The sequence below is a fragment of the Microtus ochrogaster genome, chromosome 1 (genome assembly GCF_000317375.1).
Source record: "Microtus ochrogaster isolate Prairie Vole_2 chromosome 1, MicOch1.0, whole genome shotgun sequence".
NCBI lineage: Eukaryota > Metazoa > Chordata > Mammalia > Rodentia > Cricetidae > Microtus > Microtus ochrogaster.
Window position 1 is genome coordinate 51,989,707 of NC_022009.1, and position 6,788 is coordinate 51,996,494.

General features: G+C 40.9%; 1 protein-coding gene across 1 annotated transcript in view; it reads left to right on the forward strand.

The window, feature by feature from the left end:
* The window catches only part of Rapgef5 (Rap guanine nucleotide exchange factor 5), a 239,505-nt gene that overhangs the window by 4,964 nt on the left and 227,753 nt on the right, over positions 1-6,788 (forward strand). The window lies entirely within an intron of this gene.

Genomic DNA, 6,788 nt, shown 5'->3' on the forward strand with positions numbered 1-6,788 from the left:
TTTGACAATGGAGTCTTCCCCACGGTCCTCAAGTGATGTGCAACCTTTGACTTTGACAATGGAGTCTTCCCCACGGTCCTCTAGTGATGCCTTTGACTTTGACAATGGAGCTTCCCCACGGTCCTCTAGTGATGCCTTTGACTTTGACAATGGAGTCTTTCCCAAGGTCCTCTAGTAATGCTCAGCCTTTGACTTTGACATCAGGTGGGTGATGTCCCCTCCTCCTGTGACCCCGTCTCTTTACTACGCTTCGCTAGGTGGTGGCCATGTGGCAGATGCAGAGTGAAGAACAGAAACTTGGAAGGACTGTTGATGTCTAGCTCTTTAAATTGAGGTATCAGGTCAGCCTGGAACGTACCGTGTTTCTCAACCTAGCCTTGAACATGGGACATATTCCTTACTTCAGTCTCCCAAATGCTGAGACTATAGAAACTAAATGATTAGTTCCACTGGGCTGAGATATAACTTTATCTATCTATCTGTCTACCTATCTATTTATCATCTATCTATTTATCTATACACACACACACACACACACACACACACACACACACACACACACACACTTGAAGAGAAACAAGTGACCCTTCCCTTCTGTCCAAACTGGAGCTTGAACATGATGCAATGTCCTCCTCTGCCAGAAACTTATCTTTGCTAATTGAGAAATCCACACTGCTCCACATTACCCCACTTAATACCTGTTTTAAATATGTGCTTTATAAGCTAAGCATATAATTTGTTTTCTGTATTTATATCAAAATTCATTGGCTGATGCATCACGTACATGTTGGCAGAAACTTCATTCAGTTCTTTCTACAGCTCTGTAAGTTAGACATGGCTTATGTACATTCTGTAGATCTGGAAACTTAAACACAGAAGTGACTTGTTGAAGATCTCAAACTGTGTCAGTGGGAAGAGGGAGGGAGTTTAAATATCAAGGCAGGGCCAGTTTCCAGAGGACAGTCCTTGCTTTGAGTTGTTGGTCTAGCTCTAGAGTGCAGAGAGGGCCAAGGCTCTGTTTATCGTGAGTTACTGTAGCTTATGGGACTTGCTGATAGCACCTTGCCACTCTGAAAATGCCTAATAAATTGGTGCAAAGCCAGACTAACTTTTCTTTCATTTTATCACAAACAGGCTGTCACTGACCTAGGGGGTATGGACCAGCGGGATTGGGGAGAAGTATTATGGGTATGGGCAAATGGTAACTAATACTTGCCAACTTAAAAATAGCAGTCAGAATGTCCTAAACAAAACAATCACCGGGCACACCTTGAGAATCTGCTCATGGTAGTTTATAAGAAAACCAAACCATTAATGGGTGCCTGTGCACTGCAGGCAATGTGAGTCAGAGCAGATAAGAACATGTAATAAGCTTATTTGAGAATCATGACATCCTTGCATCTACTTGCTGACAAACTGCCAACTTGAACCCAGTATTTTAATTATCATGGCTTCAGATGAAGTACAGCTGGTCCCCATCATCTAAGGGATTCTGGTTCTAGAACTTCCTGTAGTTACATCTCTTATATAAAATGGAACAGTACTTGCATATAACCTACAATGTAACTTCAAGTCATCTAGGTTGTTTATGATATCTCGTACAATGCTAATGCTACGTCAGTAGTTCTTTTGTCGTATTGTTTAGGAACTCTTGACAAGGAGTAAAAAAGTCCTCTCATATCCCAAATATATTTGATTTATAGTTGGTGAATTTGCAGATGACAGCCCCATGGAAACAAAGGACCAATTTTAAAATTCTGTAGTAACAGCTGAGCCGAGTAGTTCACGCCTATAATCCTATGCTTGGGCCAATGAGCTAGGAAGACCACAGAGGCTTGCTCGGGCCACAGAGTTCAGGTAGCTGAGACCCTGTCTCAGAAACATTAGAAACAACACTACCACTACCACAATAAAATCCTCTATAGTTGTCGCTCCCAAAAATGAAAGGAAACTGTAGATTCATTTATCTTATTTTAATTTAATCAAGTTTTATCAAAACAATGCAATCCAAGTTAATACTTCATTTACTTTCTTCCTGTCTTTCTTATACCCCACCTATACAGTAGACTTTGGTTGTAAAAAGAGAAGGGTATTTGAGGTCCCCATTACTAATATGTTTGAATATTTGCTCCCCATTTGGGAAGGAATGATTGTGACCTGTTGGAAGAGGCGTATTACAAGGGTCGGGTTTTGAGGTTTCAAAGACTTTGGCCATTCCCTGTGTGTTCTCTCTGGCTCATGCCTATGTATCTGGATGTGAGCTCTCAGTTGTTCCTGCCACCGTGGACTCTGTCCCTCTGGAACTGTAAGCCCAATTAAATGCTTTCTTTATAAGTTGCCTTGATCACGTTGTTTTATCACAGCAACAGAAAATAACGGAGACAGTGTGAAGGCATAAGTCACAAACAATGCCACACCAGTTTGGAATTATGATTAATAGGGTGGTATTTATTTAAAGGGGAAAAAACTTACAGATCACCGTCAGCCCTCTGCGCAACCAGGAAGGGAGTCTAGTCACCAGCGGAGCAGGAAGTGAAGAGAGAGAGGAGAGGGAATTGGCCGCTTTTTTTAAAGGGAGAGAGACCATGCCCCAATGGGCTGGTATCTCAGCGGCTATAGGCTGGAGGAGCGGAAGGACCTCCCGCAACAACAGTGTGATGGTTTCACCATCCTGTCTTATTGGAGGAGCTATGTCCTCAAATGCTACAGCCTCCAGCTCCTCCTTGGTAAGAAGACATCACAGTTCAAGATTCCTGGAGTGCAGGATACAATGTAGATGAAACACTAGAAACACTGGAGTTGAGATTTTTTGTTTGTTCATGCTTATTTGTTTGTTTGTTTTTTGAGACAGGGTTTCTCTGTAGCTTTACTGTCTGTTCTGGAACTAGCTCTTATAGACCTGGCTGGCCTCAAACTCACAGAGATCCACCTGCCACTGTCTTCCATGTGCTGGAATTAAAGGCGTGCACCACCACTGCCCGGCTGTGTTGAGAATTTTTTTCATTTCCTGGATGGATGCTTATTTTGAGAAAATTAGCTCTTATAAATATATTTATGGAACGTAGGCACAAAAATTTGTACTTTTGCATGCAATGTCAAATCGCATGCTTTAAAAAATGTGATAGTCTAACGTAAAGTGACTATTTTAGGTGACGTCTGAGTGTTGGTGGCATGACAAAATCTCACACTTGCTGTGTCTCTTGTTGGCAGTAATTGCTAACTCGTGTAGCTAAAAATAGATGGGAAGACAGGAATTAAGTCACCAGTGAAAGCTTGGAGTAGTTGTGATTTAAAAATATATTTTAAATTCCATACTGAAGAACAGCCCTTATTATGAATACTGGTAATGCCATGATGGCATGAGATCTGGAAGCTTTTTGTAAGAAGTTTTACAATTTTATCTAAATAATTAAAGTTGACAACTTGGCTTTTCATGTGTGTACATAATGAGTCATTCATAAATGGATATACAAAGGCAAAGCCCACAGGGACTGCTGTGGCTAGCAAGCTCAGTAGTCACTTGAAGGGAGGAGGCACGTTCAAGTATTAGAAAATCATGGGCTTTCCTGTGATTACCCAGGTACGAGCAGCCAAGGCTGAATGGACCCCGTGAATGATTCCAGGGTTGCCTTTCTCCATCGTCACAAAACTTGGAAAGGGGATCATGAGGCATATTAGATGGTGACTGCGTGAAACATTTCAAGTTTTAGTGCAAGTTGTTAGTCATTATCAGTGTCTTTGGAGGTGACCACCAGGGCTGGGAACAGCCTGGGCACTAGAAGCTGAAGGTCTGGAGAGCCACGTTTCAGAAGCTGTTGTGTTCTTAGCTTTGTGCCGCATTATTCAAGTTGACAACTTAGCTTGTCTCTTTTGGCCTGTATGAAAAACTCGAAGAAGAGAGAAGCTGAAATTCTTGTAACCCAGAATTTATGTTAGTCATTGCAAGCTTGAGACTTACACATACCTGTAGTCCCCATCTTCTGGGTGGTGGGAGCTGGGGATGAATTGTTTGAAATCAGGAACAGGAGCTGGAGGCAATCTAGCCTTATGTCTCTTCGAAAATAAAAGTCAGAGGGAAGAAAATACAGATTATCAGAAGTATGGACATAAAGTCACCACACCATTTAAAATGAAAATAGATGATGATATATAAATATGGTTCATGCTTTCTTTTTAATATGGTGTGATTATCTACTGGAAGCCTTTTGGGGGAAGAGGGATCTTAGGGACTTGAAAATCAAAAGAGCTGTGCTGGGGGACAAGGTGGGGTTGGAAGTTCAAGATCATCCTCTCTACTGGGAGAGCCAGGGCTGTGTGGGCTGCAGTTGCAGACCTAGCTTGCATTTCATTTCAAAGCCTTGGTCATTTACACCCTGACTGGAGAGTCTTGAACTTTTAGACCTCAGCACATGGTCTTACAATTGCTCACCCACTGTCTTCCCTTTCTCTAAACATTTGACGTACACCCTTCGATTGTGAACAAACATTTAAAAAAATATTCCCATTTATTAAAATATTTTATCAGTTTGTTGATTGGAAATGATTCACCTCTGTAGCAAAAGTTTCAGGGAGCCCTTGTAGGCACTAGCGATGATGACCACGGCACTGTTATTCCACAGCCCTTCCTCTGCTGTCTCACACAGAGACATGTAACTTAAGAGCAGTGACAGCTGCCCTCCCCTCTCACCCTTTCGTGCCCCACATCCAAACTTGTCACTTTTGCCCTCACAGGCTCCCGTGGACCTCAAGTCTAGTAATAGCATCCTAGGATAAAATGTCTTACTGTACACAGAGACTGCAACTAAATTGTCTAAGATCACGCAGATAGTAGAAGAGACAAAATTTACACATAGCTCCCTGGGAAGCAGGCAGCCTACAGGCTTTCTGTACACTCTTTCTAAATAATGCATTTCTTAGTTAATCTCTATCACTTTTTAATTTTAACACTGCAGCTTGTCATTAATATGACCATTTCAAGGAGCACTGTTGCTTCCAGTCATTACTAAAGTTTCACCATGGTATAAAATCATATAATAAAGAGCTATAAAACATGGAAAATACATCATTTGTAAAAATATCAATATAGTCACTGTGTTAAGATGGTGCATGAAATGAAAATCTATATTTGTACAAGAATGAAATATTTATGTTAAAACTCCACTGACAATTCTTTTTAAAAAACAATTTATTTTTATTTCCTGTTTATTAGTGTTTTTGCCTATATGTATATCTGTGTGAGGGTATCGAGAACTCTAGAACTGGAATTACAGGCATTTATCAACTGCCTTGTGAGTGCTGAGAATTTAACTTGGGTCCTTTGGAAGAGCGGCCAGTGCCTCTAACCGCTGGGCCATCTTTCCGGCTTTTCCATTAACAATTCTTAAGGGCATTGAATACTGATATTGCATAGGTAATGATTTACACTTCAAAGAGGAATACATTGAATTTTTTCTAAGAATTAAAAATAGCTTCATATTAGAGGTAAAACTATAAACTTCTAGTGAGGGGAATTAGAAATGTGTATGTCTATGTATGCGTGTGGCTATAAACCTAAATTATGATTGGCTTCCTCAGAGTTTTTTTGAGAATGTAAGTATAATTTACAAGTTAGTCTCTCCCTTCCGAGATTCTTAAAACTGATTCATTAATATAAAAATGACAGGAGATTTAGACTTGCCCTTGTGTCCATCCCTGTAATTTGTGTGGTTAAGTTTGAAGGTCTTTCCTGAAATGACTTCTTGTGTTTATCTGTTCTGTTCATGGCATGCTGGCTTCTTACTTGTAACATGTTTTTATTGTTCTCTGTCTACATTGTCTGTAGGGGAAAACAATTCAGAATCACCAGACCTTACGTGAAAAGTTGGAAGGTTCCGAGAGTTCTAGCAGTTTGCTTCCTGTGCTCTTTCTAACTGGTTTAGCAGCTTAAACTCCAGCCCCATGGGTGGTTTTGCTGTTGAGTTGAACATGACCTTGTCAAATAATTTACCTGAAGCTGCTATGAGGTGTAATGCAAACACTTGTGGTTGCCCAACAGCTATGGCTTCAATGCCAATTGTAAATTTGTTTTACTCTCTTGTTGCCTTGGACGGAAGTGCCTGGCTTATCGTGCCTGCCCCAGATGTTAGTACTAACGGACAAACACTGACAGTCTGCTCTTCATATCCTGCTATGGACTTATGTATAGGTATGGGGTTATGCACAAAAATTTAAGCATTGAAGAAGATGTAACTTTTTAGAAACTCAGAAAGTTCGTCTGTCAAAAAACAGCTTGGCAGGGAACTTCAAGACCTGGCAGATATCTGAAGATAGCCCTGCTTGGAGGAGTGCATGGGATGAGGTGAAGAGGAAGAACCCCAAAACACTGAATAGACAGACACCTAAAGGAAGACTGTGGAACCTTGGGTATGACAATAACACAAGCATCTAGGACTGCCCAGGATAGGAACAACTGGAGAACCGCATAAATGGGCAGCCCATGCAGGCTTACGCATTGCTGGACATAAATGGGCAGCCCATGCAGGCTTAGGCATTGCTGGACATAAATGATGACGCTAATAGCAGGGAACATATTTCCGTGAGTTTGTCACTTATTGGTCATGCGGCTTAGATTAGGTCAGAAAACCTCAATTTCTGTTTTTAGAGGCATATTTATGTTCTATAGGGCAATTAATGATAGGGAGGGAATTTATTTCTATATTTTGCTCTTTTTTTTTCTGACTGAAGTTGAAATAGTCTCCTTTCTACTGCAAAGCTCATTGGACACATCTTAGCAAATGGAATGGGAGGTG